This window comes from Vicia villosa, linkage group LG6 (assembly GCF_029867415.1).
Source record: "Vicia villosa cultivar HV-30 ecotype Madison, WI linkage group LG6, Vvil1.0, whole genome shotgun sequence".
Taxonomy (NCBI): Eukaryota; Viridiplantae; Streptophyta; class Magnoliopsida; order Fabales; family Fabaceae; genus Vicia; species Vicia villosa.
Genome location: NC_081185.1, coordinates 48,568,633 through 48,592,238, shown reverse-complemented (window position 1 = coordinate 48,592,238; position 23,606 = coordinate 48,568,633).

Genomic DNA, 23,606 nt, shown 5'->3' with positions numbered 1-23,606 from the left:
GATATTTGAAGTCATTTGATTAAGGAAAATCAAGAACATCAATCAAAAATCAAAAGTCAAAAGTTTGACTTTTCATACTTAGAAATTTTTCTAAGTGTTTTCAAGTGATTTTTGCCAAACTTTGGAAGGGATTTTCTCAAAATTTCACCTACAAACTGAAAAAAACTCCCAACATGAAAGTTGTAGATTTTGATCCAATAAACAACTTTGACACATATGATGTTTTGGCTAAAAATCAATCATTGAGGAGTTATGGAGCTTCACAGTGGCTGCCTTCACAAAACATGCAAGAAAACCCTAGTTTTCTTCAAACTTTATGGGACTTTTTCACTAATTTCCCTAAAGAATTTGGGCAAACACTAAACTAATGAATCAAAGTACATATTGAGGGCTTTCCAAATTGTGCTCAACCTCTCCCAAATTCATTTTGAGCTAAGAGATATGATTGACCAAAGTTAGGCACTTGAAGTGAAAATTATAGGTCATGTGCAATTTGAAACTTTGCAATTTTGTGCAAGTAACTTCTCTAAATGATGCTACCCGACCTCTAATGCATCTGAAAACATGCCATACATCCAAATTCATCATTGCATAAGGATTAGAGAAGATTCCCAAAAACAAAGGCATGTGATTATGTAATGATTGCATTTTTGAATTTATGGCAAATGGTGAATCATCAAGGAATCTTGCTCTAAGCCAATTAGAACTCTCCTCTGAATCAGAAATGTTCCCTAAGATCATACAAGATCAATGGTTGGGGAAGCTAGCCCGAAAATGCATCGTTGCATTTGGGATATTTTCAAATTTTCTTCATGGCTAAGAAACCAAACTCACTTCACTAAGCAAGCTTGCTATGTTCATTTGCTCTGAGCCATTTGCCTATAAATAGAGGGCTCTTTCTCATTCAGAAAACACACCAAAGCAACCATATTCCTTGCTTTCTCTTTCTCTTCTCATGCTTATGGTTTTTCAAAGTTCTTTGGCAAGAAGAATCGTTTTCTTCAAACCAGAGCTTATCTTTGGAAAGTAAGCATTCTAACATCTCAAGGGGGTTCATTTGAGGTGATCCAAGCATCTGGATCACTTCTGTAGGTGGAGGAACACCATTTTTGCTCTCACTTTGGAGCTGTTGCAGTTGGAGGTCCATAGAGCAATTCAGAAGGTTCCCAACAAAGCCAAGCATCCAGACACATTCCTTAGGTCATAGTGAAGCTGTTCAGATGGCTGCAGCTCATCTGTAACTCAAGATTCATCACCCTCCATGTCCAATTGAAGCTCAAATCGAAGGAGGTCCATAGCGCAATTCAGAAGGTTTGAAGTCACAATAAGCATTCAGTTAGCATCACTGAGTTCCAAGGAAGCTTTTGGGATCATTCATACAAGCCCAGGTGCTCTCTATCATCCTCACGACCTCCATTTTCAGAGGTAAGTTTCTCAACTCCATCTCTTTAATTCGTGTACTTCTTTGGTTAAAGCTCGATACCATTTCATTCAGCATCATCAGAGGATTAAAAACCCTCCATCATCAGTCATTTATACTTCAGTATGATCATTTAATTTAAATTTCAAATTTTAGGGTTCTTCACGTAATTTAGTTAATTCAGTAGATGTAGTTAATATAAATTCATGTTAGTTACATATCTGGATTCGTGAGGAAATTTAGAGCAAGGTTGATGTTTACATCATGCCATTTAGTTGAGAAACCAGAGAGTAAGAATTTTGAAAATCCTTGAGCTCGAGGAAGAAGACGAACATGGTGGCGCGCGAAATTCAAATCTATATGCTAGGTTTATTTTATTTTGAATGGTATGCGTTTTATAAACGAATTCATCGTTTGCCCTAATGGCCTCACATGCGCTCTTAGTCTTCTCATGCCTCAAGTCTGGGGTTCGAATCCCCCTCGCCCCAGACTTTTTGTTTCTTTTATTTTTCAATGATTTACCACTTGTTTGAAAATATAATGAACTGGATGTGTGTCATAAACACCAAGCGCGCGTTGGCCCAGTGGTGTTATTTTGAGTTAGTGACTTGGAGGGCGTGAGTTCAATCCCTCTAGGTGACAAAACCTTATTTTTTATCACTTTTTTTCATTTAATTTCTTCACAACTTTAAACAATTATTTAACCTATCAAATTAATTCATTTTGATCTCATTTTTTACACACTTGTCATTTAATATATCTATTTTGTGAATAATCAAAAAATCATAAAAAATATTATTTATATCATATATTTTTATTAGGTTTAAAATAGTATGTTTTAAGTGTTTTCTTAAATACTTTGAAAATATATCTTCATTTTGTTTTAACCTAATTATTTTGTGAATAATCTTATGATAAAACCCTAATTATTTAGGTCTTAATTAGGTATAAGATTTCATCTGTGCCTCAATTGAGTTGACTTTTGTCAATATTCAAAACTGTTTTTCAGTCTCCGATTAAACAAATGATTAAGGTCTTCAAACAACAAAACCTTATATCATTTCAATCTCATTCAACAGTGAATCATTTTCATTGGGCCTCTATTAGAGTGTAAGTCCCAGCACCTTTTTCTTTTCTTAATTTGTTTTCAAAAACTGTATTTACAAAATCTCCTTTCTGTTTTTTAAAACATTCTTCTGGTATTTGAAGGGCATTATTCCCGGTGAAACTCTTCAGATACCTATGTGATCTTTGTCCATCTTCACTTCTTCTGTTTTCAAAAACCCTTAATTGTTTATAATAAATATTCAACTGTTATCAACAAAACAACAAAATTGCTGTTGAGGCTTTGTATATACTTCTTCAAAGGCCTCCACTCCATCCAGGTTAGGCTTTACAAGCTTTCAATTTACAGTCTTTATTTAAATTACTGTCAAATATAGAACTGCTTATATATTTGTTTAGAACTATGTTTGAGTGTAAACCCTAGGACAGTTAAACTATATATATATATTATAGGAATATGTCCTAGGATTGAGAATGTCTTCCCGGTGAAACCTCTTACCCATTTGCTTAAAGCCAAAATAAGTTCAAAACCACATAGCTTTCTCTTGTGCTATAACAAGGACCCTCGATGACCCTCGATTAGCCTCCTCTTGGGCTTTGTACAAGGACCCACAGGCTTCTTAAAAGCATTCCAGCTTCCTCTTGAGCTTGTATACAAGGACCCATCAGGTTTCTTATAAACATAGGAACAAGTCTTTAGTTACCTCCTAGCCTATCCTGGTGAGTTTCTTCCATTCTTTAAAACAAAACTTTAAATAAGCTAAGTTTGTCTCAATCTCATATTGAGCACACCTTTTGGAATGAGAGACATGGACAGTCTCTGTCACCCTTATCTTCATCAATCTTCCTTAGCAGAGTCTAGGATCCATACTTGCTTATCCTCAGCAAGAGTCAGCCTTAATCTTGGGCTTTAAAACAAGAAGTCTCCACTAGATAATCTTTCTGCCATTTTTTAACAAAAAACCCCTGGAAAGGGTTAGCCTCCAAATCATTCTTTCATTTTAACAAAAACCCCTGGAAAGGGTTAGCCTCCAAATCATTCTTTCATTTTAACAAAAACCCCTGGAAAGGGTTAGCCTCCAAAATCACTCCTTCAAATCCAAAGATTTATTCCTTTAAGGGATAAATTCCCCAAAAGAGTCAAAACCCCTGGAAAGGGTCAGCCTCCAAAAAACATGATAAAAATCAGTCTTTTAATAGTCAATTTCTCCAGCTGACTCAAAATCCCTGGAAAGGGGGTTAGCTTCCAAAAAAACATAATAATAAATTAGTTTGTTAGAACATCTAGAAGAATAAAACTCCCCCAGTGAGTCTTTCATTTTTTAGCCACAACCTTGGGCTTTGTACAAGGCAGATAAACCATATTTCCCTGTGTCAAAGATTCCTAATCTCTAGGATCTTTTCCCCATAGAGTCTTCCATACTCAGTTTCTTTAAAAGTCCGCCACAACCTTGGGCTTTGTACAAGGCAGAAAATAATATTCCCCCTAGCTAGAGTAGCCACCACCTTGGGCTTCATACAAGGCACAAATTAATAACCATCCTCAGTAAGAGTCAGCCACAACCTTGGGCTTTGTACAAGGCACACAAAATAGAGTCATCCATAGTCTAAAAATAAAGACTCAGTTATCCTCAGCAGTTAGCCACAACCTTGGGCTTCATACAAGGCACACAAATAGAGTCTCCCTAAGTAGAGTCAGCCACAATTCTGGGCTTTGTACAGAACACCAAATAAAAGTCCATCAAATAAACACTCTCCAACTAGAGTCAGCCTCAATTCTGGGCTTTGTACAGAACACAAAAACTCCTTAGTTTAAATTCTCCCAGTAAAGTTATCTCCCAGAGTCAATAAATCAATCAAAAAGCCTCAAGCTCTGGCCTCATTCAAGCCAGCCAAAAAATCAAATCTTTTATACAGTAGATAGACATAGCTTATCTCTATAGAGAGATCTTTCTTCTATCTCACCACATTCAAACAAACAAACATTACATTTTAATTTCAACCAAGTCTCCCATTTAGGATTTTGAAAGGCATGAGCTGGCAGTGTAACCAGACATGTGATTAACTTTCCCTAATTTGGACGAGCATCTTTCTTTCATTTAAGAGATACTAGCATACTTGCGAACACACAAGTAAGGTCACTCTCTTAATGAAATGAATTCAGTTATTCTGTCACTCTTTTAATGTTTGTGGTGGAATAGTAGAAATACCTCTCTGTAAAGATGATTTCATGTCTCTTTACTGTAAACAGAGATTTAATTCAAAGCTTCAACCTTGAGCTTCAAGCAAGGCACCAAAAATAATTAATTTCCCTAGTTAGTTCCCCGAACTACATTAAGCTCTGACTTCCATTAGGGATATGTAGGCATGAGATTCACAAGGAATTTCAGCGAGCTAATAAAATACCAAAAATAGTAAGTTTGTCTGTCTGTCTGTCTTTTTAAATCAACTTAATTCTCTCTCCTAACACAAAGGAGAAACTTTCCCAATCATTAGCAACAAACACAATCACAATGACACATAGAAGGTTCCCGTAGAGTACTACGGATATGTAGGGTGCTTAAACTCTTCCATATGTATAACCGACCCCCCGAACTCCAGAATTTCTAGTCTAGGTGAAATCCCCACACTTAGCAAACTCCTAAGGTTTAGTTGAGATCTTTATTTCCCTTTCCTACTCGTAGGACAATAAGAAAGTTCGTGTGATATCGTAGGAAGAACTGAAACAAAATTCATCCCATCCCGGGCGCATTCTCCTTCCAAATTTCGCGTGAAGGGTCTAGCGTGCCATCCTCCCAAGTGAAACGGGGAGGTAAAAAAACGACACCACAGAAAAATGGCGACTCTGCTGGGGATATAAGTGTTAAAAACCTTGGTTTTTCATCCAAACCAATGGTTGACCTGTTGCTGGTCCAGCCCCAATGAGGAATTAGGGATGCCAAATTCCCCCTCAAACAAGAGAGGTCCTGCCTAACCTCTGTGTCATTTCATGTGTTTGCTGCATTTATATTTGTTTATTTTGTTTATTCTGTATCGGGAAAGGGCTTGATTCCTCCTTGTGGTGAGAAATCCTATACCCAGATTTGAGTGCAACATAAGATAGGATGGAGGATGTCTTCTCGGTGAAGGCCCTCTAATCTTGGTTTCCAAATCTACTCTTGGGATTTGCCTGGCTGGTTGTGATTAACTGCGCCAATGCATTCCGAGACTGATTTGTACCAGGAGGACCTAGAAACACATTAACCCAACTTAAAGCCTTTTTTTTTTAGGACGTAGAGCGGTGATTACGGAAGTAATTGTCACGCAGATACTACACTCAGAGAAAACTCTCTTATAGATACCAATCAACGTATCTTTAAGGTTGAGCAAAAACTCAGAGACCCCTAGAACCCGTTCTACAGGTACAAAAATCCTTATCCTTAGTTTACCATTGGGGCGAGGTTTGCGTTGTGACTTCATGACCACTATACCCTTCCACGCCATGTTTGTTTAAAAACTCTTGTGTGTGCATTCATGTATTCATGCATCATTCATCATAATAATTAAAAAAAAAAAAGAGGAGTCTTTTTCGAGTCGATTTTCAAGGAAACTAAATAACGAACGTTTTGAACTTCATAGAAAGAGAGAAACGGAGAAAGGACTTAAGGATCTATATCATGGATTACGGAAGAAAGAGAGCTAGGAAATACACCTTCAAGATTCCTAAGGTTGAGGAATTGGAAAAGCTCGGAAAACTGGTGGTCAACCCCCAGGCTTTCAAGGAGAAGTATGGAAAACTTCTGCCTCTTCTCAGCACTAGCATTGTGGATGGGATCCTTCCCACATTGGTGCAGTTTTACGATCCAACGTATCACTGCTTTACCTTTCCAGATTATCAACTCATGCCTACGTTAGAGGAGTACTCTCGTCTGATTGGAATACCCGTGTACGCGCAAGATCCGTACTCCGGTTTGGAAAAGAATCCTGACGACATTATCATTGCTGCCACTACTCCTTTGAACATAGTCGACGTCAGAACTCATATGGTGAGTAGAGGAGGAATTCAATGATTACCCTCCAAATTCTTGTTAGACCAAGCTCGGTACTTCGTCAGCATCCAAGATATGAGCGCATTTGAAGAAATCTTGGCATTGCTTATCTACGGATTGTTTTTGTTTCCTAACATTAACGATTTCGTCGACATCAACGCAATTAAGATCTTCTTGATTGGAAATCCAGTTCCAACCTTGCTTGCGGTTGCTTATCACTCTGTGCATTCAAGAAACCTGCAGCGAGGAGGATTAATCACATGCTGTGTACCGTTGTTATACGAATGGTTCGTCTCGCACCTGCCAAAGTCTAGCACTTTCTGGAACATGAGGGATGGCCTTTACTGGTCACAAAAAATCATGTCTCTTACTCATATAGACATTGATTGGTGTAGTCCTGACAATGATGAAACCAAGATCATCTTCAGTTGCGGAAGTTATCCCAACGTACCCCTTATTGGAACTAAGGGAGGAATCAGCTACAATCCAGCATTAGCCCGTCGTCAATACGGCTATCCCATGAAAAATATTCCAAGTAGTATTCAATTTGAGGGTCTGTTCTTCAAGAACATCGATGATCATGGCAACATGCTGAAGAAGGAAATTGTCCAAGCCTGGCGTCTTGTTCACACAAAAGGGAGAAGATTGTTAGGAAAACATCTTTGCATCTCGTTGGATCCTTACCTTCAATGGGTACGCGTCAGAGCATTCAAGCTCAGGATGCCATATCAACATCAAGAACCTATTCCCCTAAGGGAACCAATTTACCTTTTCTCCACCGATGTTGAAAAACTGCAAGGGGCATTAAACAAAGTATGCCAAGAAAGGAATGCTTGGAGAAACAAGTATCGAATCGTCAACACGGAAAATGTTGAGATTCAGAACATCCTAAGAAGGAAGGATGAGTTACTTGAAGTACTCGATCGACAGGTGACACAATCGTCACTTTCTCATCATATCCCTCCTGCTTCCTGGATCATCGATCAGCTCACGTAAGAGAACGCTCAGCTCAAGAAACAGAAGAAAATGTTAGAACGTGAAGTCGGCTCTTCATCAAAGTTTTAGAGTCCTTTCTCTCAGTTTCTCTGTATTTCCCTTTTTCAAAGTGTGTAAAAAACAGCGTTTTCGCTTAATTAATAAAAGTTTGATGTTTCATAACGTAATTATGGTGTTTCCTTGAAAAATAATAACTTAATTACATATCATGCATCGCTTTAGTCGTACGCACTGACACGAGAATTGTCGCGGATCTAATAGTCACTTTCCTTTCTCCAGAAAGAGAGGAGGAGAAGGAGCTGAACCAAGACTTTCAAGTTGTCTCATCCATACAACACTCGTTCAAGTTGCAAGAAAAGAATGGAAGACTTTGAGCAAGAGAATGAAGAACTCAGAGAAGAGATTAGTACTCTCAAAGGTACTGTTGAAATACTTAATAGTATGGTAGAAGCCCTGGTAGTTGCGCAGAATCGACCAACGCCTGAAGAACCGCAAAGGACTGTGGTTTCCGAGATTGTTTCTACTCCTATTCCTCAGTATACCATGCCGCCCGATCGACCTTGGGGCATGCCGTATAACTTTACTCCAGAAGGGTACATACCTCCAGTTTCCGAAGTTCCAAGATCTACAATGGATATGCGTCCACCGGAGGGTTACAAACTTCTGGAAATTGAAGTTCCAAGAGCAACGACAATGGGTTTTGCACAACAGAATGCTGAGATTCCAAGATCTGCTGTCATGGCTTCTCCACGACCTATTATGCATACTTTTCCTCCACAGGGCGGACAAGTATATCATCACGCTCCCAGTGAGGATGCTGGCATGTATGAAAGATTGGACGAGTTCCAGGAACAGTTTCTGCAAATGCAGAAGGAACTCAAGACTCTCCGAGGACAAGATCTATTTGGAAAGAATGCTGCAGACCTCTGTCTGGTTCCAAATGTTAAGATTCCTCACAAATTCAAAGTACCAGAGTTTGAGAAGTACAAAGGGAATTCATGCCCGCAAAGTCATCTCGTGATGTACGCTCGAAGAATGTCAACTCAGACTGATAATCAACAATTGCTCATTTATTATTTCCAAGACAGCCTGACTGGTGCTGCACTCAAATGGTACATGAACTTGGACAGTTCAGAGATTCATACTTTTCGAGACCTCGGAGAGGCCTTCGTCAAACAGTATAAGTACAATCTGGATATGGCTCCCAACAGAGATCAACTTCGGGCCATGACTCAAAAGGATAGAGAAAGCTTCAAGGAATACGCTCAGAGATGGCGTGAAGTTGCTGCTCAAATTTGTCCACCACTTGAAGAGAAAGAAATGACAAAAATCTATCTCAAGACTTTGAGTCCATTTTACTACGGACGAATGGTTGCAAGTGCACCAAGTGACTTTACCGAGATGGTAAACATGGGTGTACGTTTAGAAGAAGCAGTTCGAGAAGGACGCTTGAACAAAGAACCAGAATCTCCTATTGGTCCAAGGAAGTATGGAAGTTCTTTCCAAAAGAAAAAGGATCAAGATGTCAGCAATGTCTTGCACAAAGCAAAGAAGAATTTTTCACCTCAGGTTGCTACAGTAACTCCGGTTGTTAACTCAGCGCCAGCTTATCAACCTCAGGTTTCGCAACAACCATTTCAACAAAGGTCGCAGCAACCTCAGCAACAGGTTCGACCTCCAAATTTCAACAACAATTGGGTTTCAAGGTATCCTCCCTTTGATCCCATACCAATGCCATATGCGGAATTGTTTCCAACACTATTGGCAAAAGGACTCATTCAGACAAAGAGCCCTTCAAATCTTGTAAATGAATCATCATCTTGGTTCAAGGCTGACCAATCTTGTCTCTATCATCAGGGGGCACCAGGTCACAACATTGAGTGATGTTTCAGTTTCAAGGCCGATGTCCAAAGATTAGTGAAGAGTGGAATGCTATCCTTCAAAGACACTAATCCTAATGTCCAAGCAAATTCTTTTCCGCAGCATAAAGAAGCTTCAGTGAATCTGATAGATCAACACCCTAATGTCATTCAAATCTACAACATTCGTCAGATAGGGGAAAATCTTGTCAAAATGCACGCTAGACAAGCTGGATATGGTCATGTACCACCTCACAACTACTTCACATGTGAAATTTGTTCAAAGAATAATCAAGGATGTGCTGTAGTTCAAGCTGCATTACAAGAACAAATGGACTTAGGATGGATTCAACACATTCGAGTCAAAACTGAACACGACATCAACATGGTTCAAGGATGTCCAGAAGAATACAAAATCTACAAAGTTGAAGATCTCGAAGGATGGTAGTCAGGTTCCATAAAACTTTAAATGGACTTGCCTACTTTGGAACGGATCTCCATCCTTACAGTAGATGCAGAATCTGTCGAAGAAATTCACAAGGATGTTTGCGCGTTCGCAACGACATTCAGAAACTGATGGATGAAAATACCATTACAGTTCTTGCCAACAGAGAAGATGACGAATTCTTTACCGTATCTCCTCAAATTAATCAAGTTGAACCCATGCAAGTCAAGTATGACAGCAGGAAGACAGCAATTGCTCCGTTAGTCATTTACTTACCAGGTCTTGTACCGTATGAGTCCAGCAAGGCTATACCATACAAGTACAATGCTACATTCATTGAAAATGGTAAGGAAATACCATTACCGTCTGTTGTCAACATTGCTGACATTAGTCGAGTCACTAGAAGTAGACGAGTCTTCAATAGAGCAACAGAAAGTGTGGAGAAGCCTTCTGAAGAAGTACCACATAGGCAAGACAATCATCCGACCAATGTTGTTCAAGCGAAAGAAAATGATGAGATCTTGAAGTTAATCCAGAGGAGTGAATACAACATTGTAGACCAGCTGCTACATACTCCGTCTAGGATATTTGTTCTCTCCCTACTATTGAGTTCTGAGGCTCATAGGGAAGCTCTACAGAAAGTTTTGGAACAAGCTTTTGTAGAACCAAGTGTTACTGTAGGACCATTCAACAGTATCGTTGCCAACATTTCCGCAGGAGCTAGTCTGAGTTTCAGTGACGAAGATCTTCCTGAAGAAGGGGTAGACCATAACCTTCCACTTCACATCTCAATTAGCTGCATGGGTGATGTACTCACAGGAGTCCTAATAGACAATGGATCCTCTCTCAACGTCATGCCTAAATCAACATTATCAAGATTATCTTTCAAAGATCACCCGTTAAGGGACAGTCACGTCATCGTCAAAGCATTTGATGGATCAAGAAAGTCAGTTTTTGGAGAAGTGGATCTTCCCATAACTATTGGACCTCAGACGTTCAAAATCACTTTCCAAGTTATGGATATCCCGACACAATACAGTTGTTTGCTAGGTCGCCCATGAATTCATGAGGCTGGGGAAATTACTTCAACACTTCATCAGAAACTAAAGTTCATAAGAAATGACAAATTGGTAACCGTATGTGGAGAACGAGCTTTGATTGTCAACAACCTGTCGTCATTCTCCGACATAGAACCAAAAGAAGTTGTTGGGACTAAATTCCAAGCACTTTCCTTGGACAAGGAAAAAGGAAAAGAGAAAGCAGCGTCTATTTCTTCCTACAAAGATGCAATCCAAGTTTTAAAGGATGGCACTACCAGTGGTTGGGGGCACATTAATATTCCTACCAACAACAAGAACAAAACAGGAGTTGGATTCTTTCCAACATCATCAAAGGCTATCCCAGGAATTGAGGTAGTTCTTCCAATTCAAGAGACTTTCCGCAGTGGAGGTTTTCTTCAACCTGTTCAACAAACAGTCAATACCATCGGTACGGAAAACACCGATGAAGAGGAATGGCTATCCTATCTTAACAAAGCAGGATACATAGCCCTATCAGAGTCTGATTCACCTTGCTGTTATCCAACTAAGGGATCTGAAAGTAAGACTCAACCAAGCAGTGACGAAGTTACTAACAGCTTCACCACCAGAATTCATGGTTCATCAGAAGAAGTTCCTCCTATCCCCGAAGAGACATGGGATACATTAGGAGAACCAAGCGGAAAATTCGACTACATGGTGAAATATTCCGCTCCTGAAAGTTCAAAAATCTCTTTTGAAGACATTGTTCCGACTGGATGGAACATTGATTACGAGTACCTCTCTCAGCCAAAAGAGATATATAACCCTTGATATTCATCATCAGCGTCTGGTGAAGTCATCATTGAGGATTATATCCCCAAGTCACCTTCCGAGGCTACGGGTTTAGAGTTCACATACCTAGTCAATGCCATCTTGGGAGAAGAGCAAGACCAAAATACAGAAGAAGATGATCTCGAAAGTGTCTCCGACAACGAGTCTCTCCATTCAGAAGATTGGAAGTTTCCTCAAAAGAAAAATCGACATACTCCACTTGGAAATGGGTATGCTCACACCGCTCAGTCTGCTGAAGTAGAAGAAGATCGTCTGAGTGCTGCAAAGACAGTGGTTGGTAAATCAAGAGCTACCACAGGCCAGCTTAAGCCTAAGGTTCCAGATTACCTAGTGCACAATGGGGTTCGCCACTACTGGACAGTTGTTGAAGTTTCAACTGTTGTTCGCACTCCTAAGTAGGAACTTTCACCGTTATTTTGTCCTCTTACCATAGCCCAGGGTGAAGAGATGTTTCATAGGGCTTTGCATTTTACTATTTCTTAGGAAAATGTCCCTCTTTGCTTCGCCCAAAGCAATAGAGTTTTGTTTTATAGGGTCTTTGTTTCAAGAAATGACTGTCAATAAATAAAAATGTCATTTTGTTTCTTCTTTAGTTTTTCCTTTTCTTTTTTCGAAAATTGGTAATCCTAAAAAACACCCTTAAAAAACATCAAAAAATTCCATTAACTGCATACACCGAGTCTTCCCTCGTTGTCTAAATAAAATTTATCACACATATGCAGATTAATTATAAAATACCCCGTTGAAACGTGCGACCGTATGACTTCTCCAAGCTTTGGGTTTCCCGTATTCGAGGCAGAGGAAGATGAAGACGAAGAAATATCAAAGGAAATTTCACGGTTACTTCAACAAAAGGAAGAGGCCATTCAGCCATACAATGAGCCTCTAGAGATCATTAACCTTGGTTCCGATGGAAACAGAAAAGAGGTTAAGATTGGAGCTTCGCTCAGTTCAGAAATCAGAGAGAGTTTGATACAGCTGCTCAGAGAATTTTCAGATGTCTTCGCTTGGTCTTATCAGGATATGCCCGGGTTGGATACCAGTATAGTGGAGCATCACTTACCATTAAAAGCAGAATGCCCTCCGGTCAAGCAAAAATTGAGAAGAACTCATCCGGAGATGCCATGAAAATCAAAGAGGAAGTTCAAAAGAAAATCAACGTTGGTTTCCTCGTCACTTCAGAATACCCTCAGTGGTTAGCTAACATTGTTCCCGTTCCTAAGAAAGACGGAAAAGTCCGCATGTGCGTCGACTACAAAGATTTGAACAAAGCTATCCCTAAGGACGATTTTCCTTTACCACATATTGACATGTTGGTTGACAGTACAGCAAAATCCAAAGTGTTCTCATTCATGGACGGATTTTCAGGATACAACCAAATCAAAATGGCACCTGAAGACATGGAGAAAACAACTCTCATCACCCCCTAGGGCACGTTCTGCTATCGCGTTATGCCTTTTGGACTAAAGAACGCAGGGGCAACATATCAAAGAGCCATGACTACACTTTTCCACGACATGATGCATAAGGAAGTGGAAGTTTATGTGGACGACATGATTGCTAAATCAGAGAATGAGGAAGATCACATACAGAATCTGACAAAGTTATTTCAGCGCTTACGGAAGTTTCAGCTTCGCCTGAACCCCAACAAGTGTACCTTTGGTGTCTACTCAAGAAAACTCCTTGGTTTCATCGTCAGCAAACGAGGAATTGAAGTGGATCCAGACAAAGTCAAGGCAATTCAAGAAATGCCTTCACCCAGAACCGAGAAACAAGTTAGAGGATTTATTGGACGTCTGAATTACATCTCGAGATTTATATATCTCATGACTGCAACTTGTGCTCCAATTTTCAAACTTCTACGGAAAAATCAGAGTTGCGTCTGGACAGACGATTGTCAGAAAGCATTCGACAGGATTAAGAAATATCTGCTCGAACCACCCATCCTGTCTCCTCCAGTGGAAGGAAGACCTTTGATAATGTACTTAACCGTCTTAGAAGATTCCATGGGTTGTGTCCTTGGACAGCAAGACGACACAAAGAGAAAAGAGCATGCCATCTATTACCTGAGCAAGAAATTCACGGACTGTGAATCCCACTACTCCATGCTCGAAAAGACGTGTTATGCGTTAGCCTGGGCTGCCAAGCGTCTCCGCCAGTACATGATTCGACATGCTACTTGTTTGATCTCCCATATGGATCCAATCAAGTACATTTTTGAGAAGCATGCCTTAACTGGGAGAATTGCCCGTTGGCAGATGTTGTTATCAGAATATGACATTGAGTATCACGCACAGAAAGCCGTGAAAGGAAGTATCCTAGCTGAGCACCTGGCTCACCACCCACTCAATGGTCATGAATCAACCAGTTTCGACTTTCCGGACGAGGACGTCATGTACCTCAAGATGAAAGACTACGACGAGCCACTACCAGATGAAGGACCTGAGATAGGATCCCAATGGGGCTTAATCTTTGACGGAGCTGTCAATGCTTATGGACGAGGAATTGGGGCAATCATTGTTACACCTCAGGGTACCCATATTCCATTTACCTCCAGATTAACTTTCAAATGCACAAACAATGAGGCCGAATATGAAGCTTGGATCATGGGTCTCGAAGAAGCCATGGATCTAAGAATCAAACACTTGGATGTATATGGAGATTCTGCTTTGGTCATCAATCAAATCATTGGAGAATGGGAAACACGCCAACCAGGGCTAATCCCTTACAAAGACTACGCGAGAAGATTGTTACCATTCTTCGACAAGGTAGATTTTCATCACATTCCTCGTGAAGAAAATAACTTGGCTGATGCATTAGCCACACTCTCTTCCATGATTAGGATAAATCATTGGAATGACATTCCTCAGATCGATGTTATGAGCCTGGATATGCTGCTCATGTTTTCACAATAGAAGCAATTATCGACGACAAACCGTGGTATCACGACATCAAGGACTTTCTTCAAAGACAAGAGTACCCTCTTGGGGCATCAAAGAAAGATAGAAAAACTTTGAGGAAGTTAGCTGGCAGATTCTTCCTGAATGAAGATGTTCTGTACAAGAGAAATTTCGACATGGTTCTGCTTAGATGCGTTGACAAGAAAGAAGCAGAAACACTCATGAGAGAAATACATGAAGGTTCCTTTGGTACTCACACCAATGGACACACCATGACAAGGAAAATACTGAGAGCAGGATATTATTGGCTGACAATGGAGTCAGATTGCTACCAGTATGCAAAGAGGTGTCACAAATGTCAGATCTACGCCGATAGAATTCATGTGCCACCATCTCTTCTCAACATACTCTCTTCCCCTTGGCCTTTCTCCATGTGGGGAATCGACATGATTGGAATGATTGAGCCGAAAGCATCCAACGGACATCGCTTTATCTTGGTAGCCATAGACTATTTCACCAAGTGGGTTGAAGCAGCTTCATATGCAAATGTTACAAAACAAGTTGTCGTCAGGTTTATCAAGAATCACATCATCTGTCGCTACGACATTCCTAGTAGGATAATCACTGACAATGGGTCAAATTTGAATAACAAAATGATGAAGGAGCTTTGTGAAGAATTCAAGATTGAACATCACAACTCATCTCCTTACAGACCAAAGATGAATGGAGCTGTAGAAGCAGCTAACAAGAATATCAAGAAAATCATTCAGAAGATGGTTATCACTTACAAAGATTGGCATGAAATGCTCCCGTATGCTCTTCATGGTTACCGTACATCTGTACGTACTTCGACTGGAGCAACTCCTTTCTCCCTTGTATATGGTATGGAAGCAGTCCTACCCATAGAGGTTGAGATTCCATCAATGAGAGTCTTGATGGAGGCAAAATTAACAGAAGCCGAGTGGTGTCAAAGCAGATTCGATGAATTGAACTTAATCGAAGAAAAGCGCATGACAGCTTTATGCCACAGACAGCTATATCAACAAAGAATGAAAAAGCTTTCGACAAAAAGGTTAAGCCTCGCACGGTCAAAGAAGGCGACCTTGTACTCAAAAAGATTCAATCTTTTCTCACAGATTCGAGAGGGAAATGGACTCCCAATCATGACGGCCCATACGTGGTCAAAAGAGCTTTCTCAGGAGGAGCCTTAATGCTCACGACTATGGATGGAGAAGAATTCACCCGTCCTGTGAACGTCGACGCAGTCAAGAAATACTTCGCCTAAATAAACAAAAGAACAGCTCGCTAAGTCGAAAACTCGTAAAGAGCAGCTTAGGCAAAAAAGAGCGTCTCGGTGAATCGAAAACCCGAAAGGGCGATTCAGGCAAAAGTTAGAGACATAAAAAATATATAATCAATCCCGATAGACTTAAAACCCGAAAGGGGTAGTTTACGCAAAAGTTAGGGATATATGGCAAGTAACTGTGTTCAGGAAAAACTTGATCATTCGAAATCCATAGCGGAGTATTCATCATCAGTAGGTCATCTTCTACGAAGCACGCATGCAGCGCAATTCAGAGTGGTAGGGAAAGATAACGGTCGTCACGTTTCATCGTAGCCCTTTTCCCAAAAATTACCAATTTCCAACTTTGTAAATACTCCATGGAATCAAGCATTTGGCTGATTACCATTCCATATATAATAATTTGAGCCTTGTGCTTTTCTTTGCAATCGAGTCTTATTCAGTTTCTTAAAATGCATTTTAAGTTTAAAACAGTCATTTTCTTGAAACAGATGTTTTCATAAAATAAAATGAATTTACTTGCAAAAATAAAGGTGAAATTTCTTTCTAAGGTTTACTTACAATAGGAAGAATGCAAACAGTTGCTCCGAGAACGGTTGAGACTCCGGGAACCCAGATTTCCCCATGAGGTCGCTTTGCGAACATCTCCCGAATGATGGATCTTCATTTAAAATCATGTCACTCACTTCCAAAAAGCGGGCAGTTGATAACCAGATATCCCCGATGGAGTGCATCTCTCAAGAAGAAGACATCTTCTAATCAACAGGATTCAAGTCGTATCCCAAGATTTCACATCCGCGACAATTCTATTCATATTCACTTTACATTTTATATTTGTCATAATATTCATGCATACATTACATCATAATTGCATAGTCTAGTCGGGCTTTAATCATGTTAGTGCCCGAGTCACTGGGCATGTACTCGAGTTTCCCCTGCAAGTTGTGAAAGAACTTTCTTCTTCAAGACGACAGTTCATACACAAGGATCTCCCTGAGTAAGTCAACAAATGGCAATCTCCTTTAAGGAGATAGTTTGTTCACTTTTGGAGTTCCCCAGCCGAGGTTCTCCCGCAAAGCGACACTTGGCAATCTTCTTCAGATAAGATAGTCTATTTTGCATTTTTAATTCCCCAGAGGGTCGATGAGAGTATGGTCTTTCTCCGGCAGGATCAATAAATACCACTTTTCGTCAAGGAAAATAATTTGGGATCTCCCCGAGCAAGTCAACAAATGGCAATCTCCTTTAAAGAGATAGTTTGTTCACTTTTGGAGTTCCCCAGCCGAGATTCTCCCGTAGAGCAACACTCGACAAAATGAGTTTGTTTCGCATTTTCCTTCTTCACAGAGTTGTTCAATATCCCGAGCAAGGTCGATGGATGATAGTTTTCATCAGGAAAATAACTCTGATTCTCCGGCAAAGTTGACAAGTGACAAGTTTTCTCCCAGGAGGATGCTTCAACAAATCCTCAGCGGAGTCAGTTAATGATAATCTTCTTCAAGAAGATAGTTCAGATTCCCCAGCAAGTCAGCAAGCAGAAATCTCCCTCAAAGAGTAAGTTTGTTCACTACTTTTGTTATCCCCAACGGGTCAGTAGACGGCAATCTTCTCCGGAAGATAGTTTGTCCACTTTTGGACTTCCCAAGCAGGTTGGCAGTTGACAATCTTCTCCAGAAGATAGCTTGTCCGCTTTCGAATTTCCCCACCAAAGTCAGCAAATGGCAGTCTCCTCCATTAGAAGACAGTTTGCTCACTTTTTCCTAAGACGGGTCAACGGATGGCAGTCTCTTTCAGCAGAAGACAATTCGTTCCGCTTAAGGATTTCCCAACAGGGTCGGCAAATGGCAGTCTCTCCTAGTAGAAGACAGTTTGTTCCCCTAGCAATTGGCAAATGGCAGTCTTTCCCCAAGGGAAGACAGTTTGTCTGTTAAATACTCAAGAAATCGACAAATGGCAGTTTCTTTAAACAGTTTGTCTGTTTCTGGGATGTTTCATCCCCTTCAGAGTCGACAAATGGCGGTTTTCCTCTTAGGAAAACAGTTTGTTGATTCCCCGGCATGAGTCGACAAATGGCGGTTTTCCTCTTAGGAAAACAGTTTGTTGATTCCCCGGCATAAGTCGACGAATGGCGGTTTTCACCCCGAAAACATTTCGTCCACTTTCAAGCAAAGTCATTAGCCCCTCAAAAGATCATGAGGCGATATGACATTCTTTCAAAGACGTCAAGTCAAAAGGAAAGATGGTGAAGTTTCTTTATTACCATCAAATGGCGTCTCATCTCCAAGTGCTGATGAGAAGTTTGATGAGGAAACAAACCTTTGAAGTTTCTTTATTACCATCAAATGGCGTCTCATCTCCAAGTGCTGATGAGAAGTTTGATGAGGAAACAAACCTTTGAAGTTTCTTTATTACCATCAACTGGCGTCTCATCTCGAAGTGCTGATGAGAAGTTTGATGAGGAAACAAACCTTTGAAGTTTCTTTATTACCATCAAATGGCGTCTCATCTCCAAGTGCTGATGAGAAGTTTGATGAGGGAACAAACCTTTGAAGTTTCTTTATTACCATCAAATGGCGTCTCATCTCCAAGTGCTGATGAGAAGTTTGATGAGGAAACAACCCTTGGAGATTTTCTCTTCATTAGAGATGTCTTCCAAAAAAGATGATGAAGTTTCTTTATTTCCATCAAATGGCGTCTCATCTCCAAGTGTTGATGAGAAGTTTGATGAGGAAACAAATCTTTGAAGAATTTCTCTTTACCTGAGATATTGTCCAAAATCACAACTTAGACCAGTTTCGAGATATGGACATCCGAAACGAGGGGAGGTTGTTTACCTTTTTCTAAGTATCGACGCTTAGTTAAAGAAGATGGTTTGCGCATGTTATTTTGCCAACCATTCACACGGATCCACATTACGTGTTTCTACAGTAGTTTGTCTCCCTATCCCTCGCCAAGTGCGACAACGGGATCAAGTCATACAAAGATTTTCATCATTGCAACATCTCAGGAACGCACAAAAATTCGGGCATTCTTTGGTATTTAAGTCTCTTTCACTCTGAAGCAATCGAGATATTAATCTCTTTCCCCCCAGATGAAAGAAACTTAAATAGGGGCATCTGTCATACCCTAATTTTTGACCCCCTGAGATGTCATATCTTTTAGACTTTTCATCAAAGACAAAATAGATACTCAGAGCAGTCACTTGTTCATTTGATACCCAGTCTAGGGTTTTGAGCCCCATCAAGGACTAGAATCAGGGATCACATTTGGGAAACCCTAGAAAACTCCAGGGGATCACTCAAAGGCATCAATCATGTTCAAATGGCTCATATAACAATATACATTGGGCATTACACTCCAAGCCAAGATCCATAGTCATCAATTTCATCTGGTCGACAATTAGGGTTTTTGACCTAATTCACCAAGATAGTTGACTTTTAATCAGGATATGGATCCAAAATTCAAAGCATGACTCAAGAGCTTCTATTCCCTGAATATAATCCATTCACATTACTCATTTGAAGAGGAGATTTTGATTCATCACAAAAGTCCAAGAATTCACTTCATCTGAAAAAGTCAACTGCACAGGATCACCTTTGACTTTTTGGAAATTTTGGTCAACCATGACTTTTGAAGTTTTAAAACATCAATATAAGATATTTGAAGTCATTTGATCAAGGAAAATCAAGAACATCAATCAAAAATCAAAAGTCAAAAGTTTGACTTTTCATACTTAGAAATTTTTCTAAGTGTTTTCAAGTGATTTTTGCCAAACTTTGGAAGGGATTTTCTCAAAATTTCACCTACAAACTGAAAAAAACTCCCAACATGAAAGTTGTAGATTTTGATCCAATAAACAACTTTGACACATATGATGTTTTGGCTAAAAATCAATCATTGAGGAGTTATGGAGCTTCACAGTGGCTGCCTTCACAAAACATGCAAGAAAACCCTAGTTTTCTTCAAACTTTATGGGACTTTTTCACTAATTTCCCTAAAGAATTTGGGCAAACACTAAACTAATGAATCAAAGTACATATTGAGGGCTTTCCAAATTGTGCTCAACCTCTCCCAAATTCATTTTGAGCTAAGAGATATGATTGACCAAAGTTAGGCACTTGAAGTGAAAATTATAGGTCATGTGCAATTTGAAACTTTGCAATTTTGTGCAAGTAACTTCTCTAAATGATGCTACCCGACCTCTAATGCATCTGAAAACATGCCATACATCCAAATTCATCATTGCATAAGGATTAGAGAAGATTCCCAAAAACAAAGGCATGTGATTATGTAATGATTGCATTTTTGAATTTATGGCAAATGGTGAATCATCAAGGAATCTTGCTCTTAGCCAATTAGAACTCTCCTCTGAATCAGAAATGTTCCCTAAGATCATACAAGATCAATGGTTGGGGAAGCTAGCCCGAAAATGCATCATTGCACTTGGGATATTTTCAAATTTTCTTCATGGCTAAGAAACCAAACTCACTTCACTAAGCAAGCTTGCTATGTTCATTTGCTCTGAGCCATTTGCCTATAAATAGAGGGCTCTTTCTCATTCAGAAAACACACCAAAGCAACCATATTCCTTGCTTTCTCTTTCTCTTCTTATGCTTATGGTTTTTCAAAGTTCTTTGGCAAGAAGAATCGTTTTCTTCAAACCAGAGCTTATCTTTGGAAAGTAAGCATTCTAACATCTCAAGGGGTTCATTTGAGGTGATCCAAGCACCTGGATCACTTCTGTAGGTGGAGGAACACCATTGTTTCTCTCACTTTGGAGCTGTTGCAGTTGGAGGTCCATAGAGCAATTGAGAAGGTTCCCAACAAAGCCAAGCATCCAGATACATTCCTTAGGTCATAGTGATGTTGTTCAGATGGCTGCAGCTCATCTGTAACTCAAGATTCATCACCCTCCATGTCCACTTGAAGCTCAAATCGAAGGAGGTCCATAGAGCAATTCAGAAGGTTTGAAGTCACAATAAGCATTCAGTTAGCATCACTGAGTTCCAAGTAAGCTTTTGGGATCATTCATACAAGCCCAGGTGCTCTCTATCATCCTCACGACCTCCATTTTCAGAGGTAAGTTTCTCAACTCCATCTCTTTAATTCGTGTACTTCTTTGGTTAAAGCTAGATACCATTTCATTCAACATCATTAGAGGATTAAAAACCCTCTATCATCAGTCATTTATACTTCAGTATGATCATTTAATTTAAATTTCAAATTTTAGGGTTCTTCACGTAATTTAGTTAATTCAGTAGATGTAGTTAATATAAATTCATGTTAGTTACATGTCTGGATTCGTGAGGAAATTTAGAGCAAGATTGATGTTTACATCATGCCATTTAGTTGAGAAACCAGAGAGTTAGAATTTTGAAAATCCTTGAGCTCGAGGAAGAAGACGACCATGGTGGCGCGCGAAATTCAAATCTATATGCTAGGTTTATTTTATTTTGAATGGTATGCGTTTTATAAACGAATTCATCGTTTGCCCTAGTGGCCTCACATGCACTCTTAGTCTCCTCATGCCTCAAGTCTGGGGTTCGAATCCCCCTCGCCCCAGACTTTTTGTTTCTTTTATTTTTCAATGAATTACCACTTGTTTGAAAATATAATGAACTGGATGTGTGTCATAACTTATTTTTCAATGAGTTACCTTATTTTTTATCACTTTTTTTCATTTAATTTCTTCACAATTTTAAACAATTATTTAACCTATCAAATTAATTCATTTTGATCTCATTTTTTACACACTTGTCATTTAATATATCTATTTTGTGAATAATCAAAAAATCATAAAAAATATTATTTATTTCATATATTTTTATTAGGTTTAAAATAGTATGTTTTAAGTGTTTTCTTAAATACTTTGAAAATATATCTTCATTTTGTTTTAACCTAATTATTTTGTGAATAATCTTATGATAAAACCCTAATTATTTAGGTCTTAATTAGGTATAAGATTTCATCTTTGCCTTAATTAAGTTGACTTTTGTCAATATTCAAAACTGTTTTCAGTCTCCGATTAAACAAATGATTAAGGTCTTCAAACAACAAAACCTTATATCATTTCAATCTCATTCAACAGTGAATCATTTTCATTGGGCCTCTATTAGAGTGTAAGTCCCAGCACCTTTTTCTTTTCTTAGTTTGTTTTCAAAAACTGTATTTACAAAATCTCCTTTCTGTTTTTTAAATCATTCTTCTGGTATTTGAAGGGCATTATTCCCGGTGAAACTCTTCAGATGCCTATGTGACCTTTGTCCATCTTCACTTCTTCTGTTTTCAAAAATCCTTAACTGTTTATAATAAATATTCAACTGTTATCAACAAAACAACAAAATTGCTGTTGAGGCTTTGTACATACTTCTTCAAAGGCCTCCACTCCATCCAGGTTAGGCTTTACAAGCTTTCAATTTACAGTCTTTATTTAAATTACTGTCAAATATAGAACTGCTTATATATTTGTTTAGAACTACGTTTGAGTGTAAACCCTAGGACAGTTAAACTATATATATATATATATATTATAGGAATATGGCCTAGGATTGAGAATGTCTTCCCGGTGAAGGCTCTTTCCTAATTAGAGATCTGTAGTTCAAACCCCCAAGATGAATTATTCCCGGTGAAACATCTTGGCAAAAGCCTTAGAACCCAAAATAGGACACATCCACCCAAAGAGGAATTATTCCCGGTGAAACCTCTTACCCATTTGCTTAAAGCCAAAATATGTTCAAAACCACAGGCTTCTCTTGGGCTTTGTACAAGGACCCACAGGCTTCTTAAAAGCATTCCAGCTTCCTCTTGAGCTTGTTTACAAGGACCCATCAGGATTCTTATAAACATAGAAACAGGTCTTTAGTTACCTCCTAGCCTATCCTGGTGAGTTTCTTCCATTCTTTAAAACCACACTTTAAATAAGCTAAGTTTGTCTCAATCTCATATTGAGCACACCTTTTGGAATGAGAGACATGGACAGTCTCTGTCACCCTTATCTTCATCAATCTTCCTTAGCAGAGTCTAGGATCCATACTTGCTTATCCTCAGCAAGAGTCAGCCTTAATCTTGGGCTTTAAAACAAGAAGTCTCCACTAGATAATCTTTCTGCCATTTTTTAACAAAAAACCCTTGGAAAGGGTTAGCCTCCAAATCATTCTTTCATTTTAACAAAAACCCCTGGAAAGGGTTAGCCTCCAAATCATTCTTTCATTTTAACAAAAACCCCTGGAAAGGGTTAGCCTCCAAAATCACTCCTTCAAATCCAAAGATTTATTCCTTTAAGGGATAAATTCCCCAAAAGAGTCAAAACCCCTGGCAAGGGTCAGCCTCCAAAAAACATGATAAAAATCAGTCTTTTAATAGTCAATTTCTCCAACTGACTCAAAATCCCTGGAAAGGGTTAGCTTCCAAAAAAACATAATGATAAATTAGTTTGTTAGAACATCTAGAAGAATAAAACTCCCCCAGTGAGTCTTTCATTTTTTAGCCACAACCTTGGGCTTTGTACAAGGCAGATAAACCATATTTCCCTGTGTCAAAGATTCCTAATCTCTAGGATCTTTTCCCCATAGAGTCTTCCATACTCAGTTTCTTTAAAAGTCCGCCACAACCTTGGGCTTTGTACAAGGCAGAAAATAATATTCCCCCTAGCTAGAGTAGCCACAACCTTGGGCATCATACAAGGCACAAATTAATAACCATCCTCAGTAAGAGTCAGCC